Here is a 10,843-nt window from a genome sequence, read left to right on the forward strand (position 1 = left end):
CACATGGTGGCTCACAACCATCTGTAATGGGGTCTGGGGCCCTCTTCTGGCCTGCAGCCATACACACAGACAGAAGATTGTATACATAACAAATAAATAAATAAATATTTTTAAAAAAAAGTTGAACACCCATTATGCCAAGATTTAGAAGACTTAAAAAGCTAAACCACCAGCTTTCCGTATCAGTGACTCTTAATTTCTCCCACTAGCACCCCAGTTTCCCTTGTCTGATCTTTTCTGGTTGCTAGAAAGGTGCTTAGGTGGCATGTGGTTGTTTTTAAGATTATGTAAGAGGAAGCATTAATAGCTGCTTATAATTCATTTCTTTGCATTGCCAAATAAAATAATACTCCATTATTCCAGTATAACACATTCATTTATCCATTCATCAGGTGGGAAGCACTCGGGTTGTTTCAGCTCTTTGGTTATCATGAATAATGGTGCCCCAAATAGTCATAGACAAGTTTGTGGGGAGACACACGTTTTAACTGTGAACATTCTGCGGTGTACATTTTCTCTTGGTTATACGCCTATGAATGGAGCTGATGGGTCATAGATAGTTCAATATTTAAGTTTTAAGAATCACCAAACTGTTTTCTATAGTCTGGTACCACCTTAGTCTTTCACAAGCAGTGTGCGTGGTTCTAGATCTTGTCATTTGTTCACCCATCGTTTCATTCCCTTGAGTTTCGGGTTTAATGTCTGCACTCGTTCTTTGCGTCCACGGCCATCCCGATGGATATTGAATACTGTCCGTTTATTTTCATTTCTGTTGTTGTTTTTTAAGTAGCTCTGGCTGTCCTGGAACTCTCTGTATAGACCAGGCTGGTCTCAAACTCACAGAGATCCACCTTCTGCTGCCTCCAGAGTTCTGGAATGAAAGGTGTGTATCACCACACCAGACCCTCACTGTGGTTTTGATTTACATTTTCTAATGAAAATGAAACATTTAGCATGTGTTCATGGGCTTATGGGCCCATTTTATATCTAATACAGGAGGGAAGATTCAAATACTTTGCCCATTTAAAGTTGATTATTGAATTATAAGAGGTATCTACATATTTTGAAAATATCAGGTATATTTGGAGTATCAGATATATGACTTGTCAGTGTTTCATTATTCAGTAACCTATCATTTCACTGTGTTGCTAACATCTTTCTTTGAACATATTTAAACATTTTTATGAGGTTCAATTTATTTGCTTTTCATTTGCTGCCCACACTTGGTGCCATATTTAAAATTTCATCATCCAACAGGAGCTCATACAAACTACGTCTGCTTTTTCTCTCTTTGTTTTATAAATAAGGAACTTAGGGCATGCGTTCATGTCCATCATCTTTGATGTAACTACATGGCAGATCTCAAGCATGGTGATAGTTCCTCTAGCTCCTACACTGATATTTTCAGCCCACTTGTGCAGGGGCACTGTAGACCCTCCACTGTGTTGTTTGGTATCAGAACACCCAGGTGTCCCAGCCCCACTGATAGCAAGTTTCTTTCCCCATTACTGTGACTGAGACAAGAAACAGGTACGGCCTCTGAATGCAGCTTTCTTCCTGCAGAGGATCTCAGTGGCACTGCAGCCATGTTTAAATGCGTCGTGAAAATGACAGACCTCGGTGTCCATCTGAACGTGGTTCTTCAGGTGCACAAAATACAACAGTTATGGGATCACAATGACATCCACCAAGATTTCAAAGAAAAGTCTGGGAAGCTTGGCAAAAGCCTTCCGCAGGGTTCGAAGCTCTCTGGAGAATGCCCTGTGGGGGCAGTGCCTAGCGGACCCTTAGTGGGGACTTTGGGAAGGTGAAGAAAACAACAGATTGTCATGCTGATCTTGGGAAGATACACAGATCGGTGTGCATTCCCCAAAAATAACCAGGAGGCTGCAACCAGCAAAACCACAGGCAGGACACACATAGGCCTGAGGTACCCATCTCCCACCTCAGTATGCATGGGATGCTAGACTTGGACTTGAGGTTTATGGTCATGTCTTTTTTTTTTTCAAATACCTTACTCCTTCCTATTTGTATTTCCCTCCCTATTGGAATAGGTCTCTTGTTGTGTGATAGGTGTGCAGCCTCTCTGGAAACTCCCAACAAGAAGATCATTACAAGACAGAGCCCTCAAACATGGAACTTTGGAACTGTCAACCAAAGTAAATCTTTTTGCTAAAATATACTTCACCTGTGGTATTGTTACATATAGTGCACTGATAGGGCTTGGTGCGGGAGAATTGTCTGTATTCTGTCAATCATGTTTTAAATAAACGCTGATTGGCCAGGCAGGAGGTGTAGGTGGGAAACCCAGACAGGAAGTGAAAATGATGCAAGGAGAGCAGGGGAAATTCTAGGGAGGAGGAAGCTGATTCTTCCCTCTCCTGCCCAGATCACCAAAGCAGCATGATGTGAGCTGCCCCACTGAAAAAGGTACTGAGCCACATGGCTAACATAGATCAGAAAAATGGGTTAATCAAGACATGAGAGTTAGCCAGTAAGATGCCTGACCTAATGGGCCAATCAGCTTTATAACTTACGGAGTCCTGTGTGTCATTTTCTTTGGGGCTAAGCAGCTGGGGGGCTGGGCAGGACAGAAATCCGAACAAGCAGGCCTGGCCTTTTCATGTTACAAGGGCTACTGGCAGCCTTGTTGATAAGTCTCCTGATGTACGCATGGAGGCTCATCCCCGGCTCCCCAGGTCTGTTCTGCTGCTGTTAGTGAACATCGCTCAGTTAATGCCACCGTTTTGAATAGCGTGGATCCGGAGCAAGTTTTAAAGTCAAGGAAGACATGCCCACCGGCTTTAATCTTTTCTGAGGTCATTTTTACTTATTCGGGTCCCTTCTATTCCTATATGCATTTTAGGGTCAGCCTATAAAATTATGCTGAGATTTTGCCTTTAATGTGCAAATCGACATGGGGAGTGTTGCCATTCTAATGGCACTGCCCTTCAGACCACGGTTTGGTCCCTCCTGATGGATTAATGCAGGTCAGCATCAATTTCTTTGAACATTTTCTGTTTTCTTGTGTAGGAGTTATGCGTTTTTGTCATTGTTGAATTTGTGCCTATTTTTATGTTGGTGCTATTGCCATTGACATTGTTTTTTATGAATTTTTAGTGCATGGAAATGAAGTTGACTATTGTTTATTCATCATATGTCCCATAACCCCGAAAACCGAGCTCACTAGTTCTAATGGTAGATTCCTCCAGAGTCTCTATATTCAATATCATGCCATCAGTAAAATCTCTAGTACATACGTTGTATTCTATGAATAGTGTGTACCATATTCTTTCACCTTCTCCCTAAGATGATACTCTGTATCCCGGGCTAGCACAACACTTCCTGGGTGGCTCAGGCTGACCTGAGACTTACAGTGACCCTTCTCCCTCAGCCTTGGGGGTGTTAGGATTGCAGGCATAAGCTATCATGCCCACATGACATTGACTTCTGGCTATGAACTTTAATATGTTGCTGTATTCTGTTTGCTGGCATTTTGTTGAAATTTTCTACAGATGTTCATAAAGAATATTAATATTTAGGCTTCTTAAGGACCACTGTCTCATTTTGATATCAGAGTACTGGCGGCTTCAGAGAATGCTCTGCAATGGGTTACTCTTCTATTTCTGGAAGAATTTGTCACGAATTGCTTGTATTTCTTCTGTAAATGTTTGGGAGAATTGGTCTGTGAGGACAACTGAATGCAGGTTTTCTTTCCTGGAATGTTTCTAAATGACTAACTTGACCTCTCTGCTTCACGCGGGTCCACTCAGAGTTCCTACTTCTGTAATCAGTTTCAGGATCGGATGTCTTTCTGGGGAGTTTGATTTGCTTCTGGTGCATCAAGGCTCCCCTCACACTTTTCTGTATCTCTGTAAGGTCTGTAGCAATAGCTCATCTTCCATTCACGTGGAGGCTACCATACACATATACATTCAGCTGAGTTCGACCCATTTCGGTCTCAGCTCCATGTTTACAACAGAACTTCCCTACAGACACACCAGGAAATACAGATCCACCCATACACAACACAGACAGACAATTACAACAACAAAACAAGACATTTTCCACACGAAACAGACAAAATTTTCCCACCAACCAGAACCAGGTGGGAAGCTGACAAATCACTTTTTGCCCTGGATAGGAAAATCCTGGGGTCCCATTGAACTCCCTCCACATCCAAGATTAGGATCCCACAGAATAGACAGACTGTTATTCACCAGAAAGCCTCTATATATGCTTGCTGCCGAATCTAGTGCCGAATGGGCAATAGTGCCTGCCTGCACCATAGGGGGAAGGGAAGACAATGGAATCTTCTGATGCAATGGTATCAGAAGGCTGCTGATCCAGTGGCTGCTGCAGTCGCAGAGCCATGCTGCAGTGGCCACCCACCAGCTTCTGCACCAGGCCCAGGGCTTTTCTTCAAGGCTGCCCACCAAGCCCCAAGCCTGGCTCTGGGCATTGCACTCTGTCCTACCACAGATCAACCCCCGCATACTAAACCCCATGCTCCAAAAGGTCCACCATTTCCCAAGTGACCTCTCCAAGAGCAGCGCAAAGCTACCCAGCTTAGAGGTCTTGTTTGTCCATTCTGTCTCCCCAAGTCAGCACATACAGACGGGAGACTGGTGCAGACACAAGACAAGACACAGTCAAATGACAACAGAAAACATGGAGACAACATTAACAATTGGAGTCATTCAGAGAGGTCTGACCTTGAGAAATACTCTTAATAAATTGGAGCACCCCGCTTTTAAAAATAAAAAATAACTCCAGAAACCAGGGAGGTTGCCACTAAATAAAAAGGGGGGGGGCTTGTTATTTCCTTTTTCAAGCGTAGTGTTCACTGTGGGTGTTCAAAGGACAGAAGGCGTTCACTGAAGCAGTGCACACTTTTGGGGGCAGCTCAGCCCTTCAAAGGTTCTAGAGTCTTGAAAGGGCCAGAGCACAGTCCTTCTTGCTGGGGAACCCCAAATGTTAATCCTGAGAGTCACGAGAGAAAGGCCAGTTTCACAATTTTTGAGCCAAATTTGAAGCAGTCTTTAATTAAATGCTGGCCAGGAATATGGGCTCTGGCCACGACCTTTCTGGAGTCTCCAGGAAAGGGCCACAAGTCACATTATACAGATGCTTAACAAGGCAAAACCATAGAGCCCCCGAATTTCCCATCAGGTCCAATCAGGGGCAAGCAGTATTCTGATGTACTACTTCCTGCCTGCATACCACCTGCCTATATCCAATCAGGGGCAAGCACTTACCGCCCATGCTCCCACCCACATGTGATCAAACATATGGCTCAAACAAACACAGGACAAGCAGGAACTGATCCTTAACTGTCTTAACTGCAAACAGATCCCTTAACCCGCAAGGTGTATTCCTTCTGTTTTGGTCTTCTGTTAACTTGCAAGGTGCCTTGTTCCTGTGCATGCTTGGTTACATCCTACGACTGATCTATAACCCTGGCCCCTGGCATTTTCTCTTGATGAGACACTGTCATCTACCTCCCTTTGGGTTTGGGCTCATGGTTTCCTTAGTTCATTGCCGCTGCCTCTGAAGTCCATCCCTAGTCCCTAGACAGAGCAGCTGAGCTCCTGGTCCTGATGGCAGGTATGCTAGGACTAGGACGAGGGTGGTTTGTTTGCAGGGAGGGCTGGCTGAGGGTGGAGACAGCAGAGACCCATGTATTCGCAGCTTGCTCCATCTGGAGGGGAGTGGGTGGGCAAAGATTCCACACACACACACCCCCAATGTACTGCTGGAAGAGAGCTTCCTGAAGCAGGACCAGGCTGGGAACGGGCGGGGGGGGGGGGGGGGGGGGGGCGGCAGGGGGTTAGAGTGAGGGCCCGGTGCAGGTAATGAAGTAATGCTTCACAACACAGAGCTGGGAGGCAGTAGAGGAGGCAGGATGTGGCTCCCAGCCCACAGACTCTCACTCTTCTAAGATTTCATAGACTTTCTTGAATGACTGTTCCCCTGTTTCCCGTACCTCCTTTTAAATTTTTCTAGGTTTGTTACTGCCCTCCCCTCCCCACCCCACCCCCTCCACCTCAGTTGTTATTTGGACGGCTAAGCTCCTTTCACAACCCGGAAGTCCGGGCTCTGCCTAGATGCTTTGATCCTGATAGTTAATTGGATTGATGAGTGACTGATCCACTGGGAAGACCGAAAGCTAAGACGGTCATTAAGAGCTGAGAGGAGGAAGTAATGATGTGTGGGCGTGACCTAAAACAAGCAGTTGCTTAATACAAACTTTGATTGCCTCGTAAAATTCCAAGCGGTGTCGTACACATACACACCCCCCCACCCCACCCCCCCACACACGCCTCCATTCCTCCATTCCCACCCTACCTCCCACCCCACCCCCCTCCACGCCACCTGTTACTGTTCTCATGCAGAACGCTGGCCTGGCATTCAGTTCTTGCCACACACATGTAATACAGTATTTTCAAGTTGGCAGGAAAGCCCGCAGAGGAGTGAGGACAGGAGTCCCAGGAGGATAGGATGACGGGCGATTCTTGTTTTCCAATTTTTCTGCGCGAAGTAAGAAATGGTCACCAAACAACAGATGATGTCCCAATCAACCCTGGTTTCTGGGTAGCACGCTTTACTTGTTCCTCAGCTGTTTCCACACCAGGTTTATGTTCTCCAAAGAATGTCTTTTCTTTCCAGAGTCACAGGGTTTCAGACAAAGAGCCCAGTGAAGGCATTCTAGCACGCCGGCTACAATTTGTGAACTTCAATTCAAATACAACTTGGAGTCTAAAAACACTTGAATATTTGAAAATTAAAAAAAAAAGATTTTTTCTTCTGGCTTACTATGTCGTGTGTGTTTAAAAAGAAAAAGCATGTTTGGGAGCTACTTCTTTGAGAGTGATAAAACCACAGTTGTTAATATTCGGTGCCACACTTATTCTGCTAACATGATTGTGCCTGAGTATCCTAAACTGAGAATTAATTTTTCTGAAAATCGATCTAAATCTAACAGAGCATTTTTAGTTTCCGTTCACAGAACTTCCAGGTGCTTTTGTTGTTGTTGTTTTGTTTTTTACCTAAGTGTATGGTGTAGACTGCAGTCTGAAGATAGTTTTAATAATTCTGTTCATTTCTGTGTCCCCACGTCTCTCGGCCACGGCCGACTGGGCAGCTGTCTCATAATGCTTACAGCATCTTGCCAAGTGTTTACAGGAATGTGCTAGAAAGCTAGAGAGTGCTAAGATGTAATCTCTGGGGAAATGAGACGAGGGAACAGGCACTGGTTTTTCCCCAGACCTCAGAATCAGTAACTAGTTTTAGACAAAAACTAAAATCCAGGTCTTATAAAACGGCGGCTACAGAATGGGAAAAGATCTTCGCCAATCCCACAGCCGACAGAGGGCCCATCTCCAAAATATACAAAGAACTCAAGAAATTGGTCATCAAAAGAACAAATAATCCAATAAAAAAAATGGGGTACAGACCTAAACAGAGAACTCTCAACAGAGGAATCTAAAATGGCTGAAAGATACTTAAGGAAATGCTCAACATCCTTAGCCATCAGAGAAATGCAAATCAAAACAACTCTGAGATTCCATTTTACACCTGTAAGAATGGCCAAAAAACTCATGACAACTTATGCTGGAGAGGATGTGGGATAAAGAAATCACTCCTGCATTGCTGGTGGGAGTGCAAACTGGTATAGCTGCTTTGGAAATCAGTATGGTGGTTTCTCAGAAAATTAGGAAACAACCTTCCTCAAGACCCAGTAATACCACTTTTAGGTATATACCCAAAGGATCCTTAATCATACCCCAAGGACAGGTGCTCAACTATGTTCATAGCAGAATTATTTGTCATAGCCAGAACCTGGAAACAACCTAAATACTCCTTGACTGAAGAATGGATAAGGAAATGTGGTACATTTCCACAATGGAGTACTACACAGCAGAAAAACCCAATGGTGGTGGCACACATCTTTAATCCCAGAACTCAGGAGGCAGAGGCAGGCGGATCTCTGTGAGTTCAAGGCCAGTCTGGTCTACAAGAGCTAGTTCCAGGACAGGCTCCAAAGTTACAGAGAACCCATGTCTTGAAAAAAAAAAAAGTCATCTTGAAATGGCAAATGGTTGGATCTAGAAAACATCATACTGAGTGAGGTAAACCAGACTCAGAAAGACAAATATCATATGTACTCACTCATAAGAGGATTTAGACATAAAGCAAAGACAAACCAGCCTACAATTCACAATCCCAGAGACCCTAGACAGCAAAGACCCAAAGAGAGACATGCTTGGATCTAATCTACATGGGAAGTAGAAAAAGACAAGTTCTCCTGAGTAAATTGGGATTATGGGGACCATGGGAGAGGGTAGAAGGACAGGGGATAGGAGAGCAGAGAAAAAAATATATAGTTCAATAAAAACAATAAAAAACTTAATGGCACAGCAATCAAAGGGATATACAATGAAAAATAAGAGAAAGAAACATTTTTTGAGCTCCTTTTAGAGTATTTGCTTCAAGGATACTGCTTTGAGAATTATGTTAATAATCTATGTACTTGTATCTGAGGATATAACAATTGTTTAGGATTCATTTGTTCTTTTTACTAGGAAAAAAATAGATAAGCCTTGTTTCTACTGATTATCCATTGACTACAACTTTATAAATACAGTTCAATTGTTTAAAAAGAGAAGAGAAAAGAAAAGAAAAGAAAAGAAAAGAAAAGAAAAGAAAAGAAAAGAAAAGAAAAGAAAAGAAAAGAAATCCAAGTCTTGTCTAGAGAGGGCAACCTTGCAGAGGACCAAATCAGAAGCTCACAATTACCAATTAGAATTTCATCTCCAACAATCTAGTGCCCTCATCTGGCCTTCTTAGATACCTGCACTCGTGTGTGTGTGTGTGTGTGTGTGTGTGTGTGTGTGTGTGTGTGTGTTTCGCGTGTACACGCGCGCGCGCACACCCACACCCACTTAAAAATTAACAAAATAAATCTTAAAACCTGAGTTTCCAGGTGTCCTGTGGATGGCCCTTCAGCTGTGCTTCAAAAATAACACTTCTATCTGGTGAGAGTGATACTAAGGGATCGCTGGACGACTCTTCAGCTTCTAGCATTTTCTGCTCCCTTTCCAAAGTTACCTTGCCACAATCCTGTGACAGGGAAGTGACAGTTGCCACAGGGAGTAGCCGGACTTGGGGGGGGCTGAGGAAATGGGGTTCTCCCCCACATTCCTTGACTTCCCTGGTGCCACGCAATCAGGGAACAGGAAACTACAGCAAGAACCCATTCTCTCCATTCAGTTCTGTGTTTAGGCAGAGTAAAAGTCATGGGGCCAGGCACACCCTTAGTCTTGGAACTTGGAGGCATAGGCAGGTGAATCTCCATGAGTTCAAGGTCAGCCTGGTCCACATAGTGAGTTTCTGTACAGCTGGAGCTGTGTAGAGAGACCCTGGAGTGCGGCACTTATTAAACATGGGCATTTTGATTCTGTCTAATTTGGTTTGATTGGAGTTCTTTGCGCTGGCAGAGAGGCTCTTGGGAATACTCCTAACAAGATGGTGGTGATAACTGGGAGCACAGGAGAGACTATGAACTAGGAAGTTTCTCAAGCAAGATAGTTCAGTCGGTAGAATGCTAGCCTTCATGAAGTCTGGTTTTAATCCCTAGCTCCACACATGACAGATTATAGTGTTATAAAAATTCCAACACTTGGGAGGTAGAGAGAGTAAAGAATCAGATCCTCAGCTGCACTTTGAGTTCACGGTCAGCCTGGGCTACATGAGACCCTGTCTCAAAAAAAAAAAAACTGAAAGGGAAGAAGGAAGAAAGGGAGGGAGGGAGGGAAAGAGAGAAGAGAAGAGAAGAGAAGAGAAGAGAAGAGAAGAGAAGAGAAGAGAAGAGAAGAGAAGAGAAGAGAAGAGAAGAAACTACCCTGTCCTAGATAGGGTTACTGCTGCTGTGAAGAGACACCATGACCACAGCAACCCTTACAAAGAAAAACATTTCATTGAATCTGGCTTACAGTTCAGAGGTTCAGTTTATTTTCATCATGGTGGGAAGTGTGTACACAGGCAGACATGTGCTGGAGAAGGAACTGAGAGTTCTACATTTGGATCATCAGACAGCAGAAAGAGAGAGTCACTGGGCCTGGCTTGAGCTTCTGAAATCTCAAAGCCCACCCTAATGACATACTTCCTCCAACAAGGCCACACCTCCTAATAGTAACACTCCCTTTGAGTCTAGGGGGCCATTTTCATTCAAACCATCACATTCCACTCCCTAGCCTCTGTATAGCTTGTAGCCATATCATAATGCAAAATGCATCTATCCAACTTTATAAGTCCCCATAGTCTATCACAGTCTCAACAATGTTTAAAAGTCTGAAGTCTCTTTGGAGACTCATGGCAATCTCTTAACTATAAAACCCCTGAAAAATCAAAATCAGAAAGCATATCACATACTTCCAACATGCAATGGCACGGGATATACCTTATCATTCCAAAATGGAGGAAAGGGAGCATAGTGAGGAAATACTGAACCAAAGCAAGACCAAAATCCAGCTGTGCAAACTCCAAACTCTACATCTCTGTGTCTGATGTCAAAGTGCTCTTCAGATCTCCAACTCCTTCCCATTTTGTTGACTGAAACACAGTTCTGTCTCTTGGGCTGGCTCCACTCCCTGTTAGCAGCTCTCCTCAGCAGGTATCCCACAGTTCTGGCTTCTCCAACATCTTGAGGTCCCCAAGGCAATCCAGGCTTCAACTTCATAGCTGCATGCAATGGTCTCTCTCGGCCTCCATGCAGGGATGCCCCTGTCTCATGCCTGGCCTCACAGCTTTCTTGAGCTGTGGAGGGAGATTCTATAACCCC

The sequence above is a fragment of the Myodes glareolus genome, chromosome 5 (genome assembly GCF_982192425.1).
Source record: "Myodes glareolus chromosome 5, mMyoGla1.1, whole genome shotgun sequence".
NCBI classification, from domain to species: Eukaryota; Metazoa; Chordata; class Mammalia; order Rodentia; family Cricetidae; genus Myodes; species Myodes glareolus.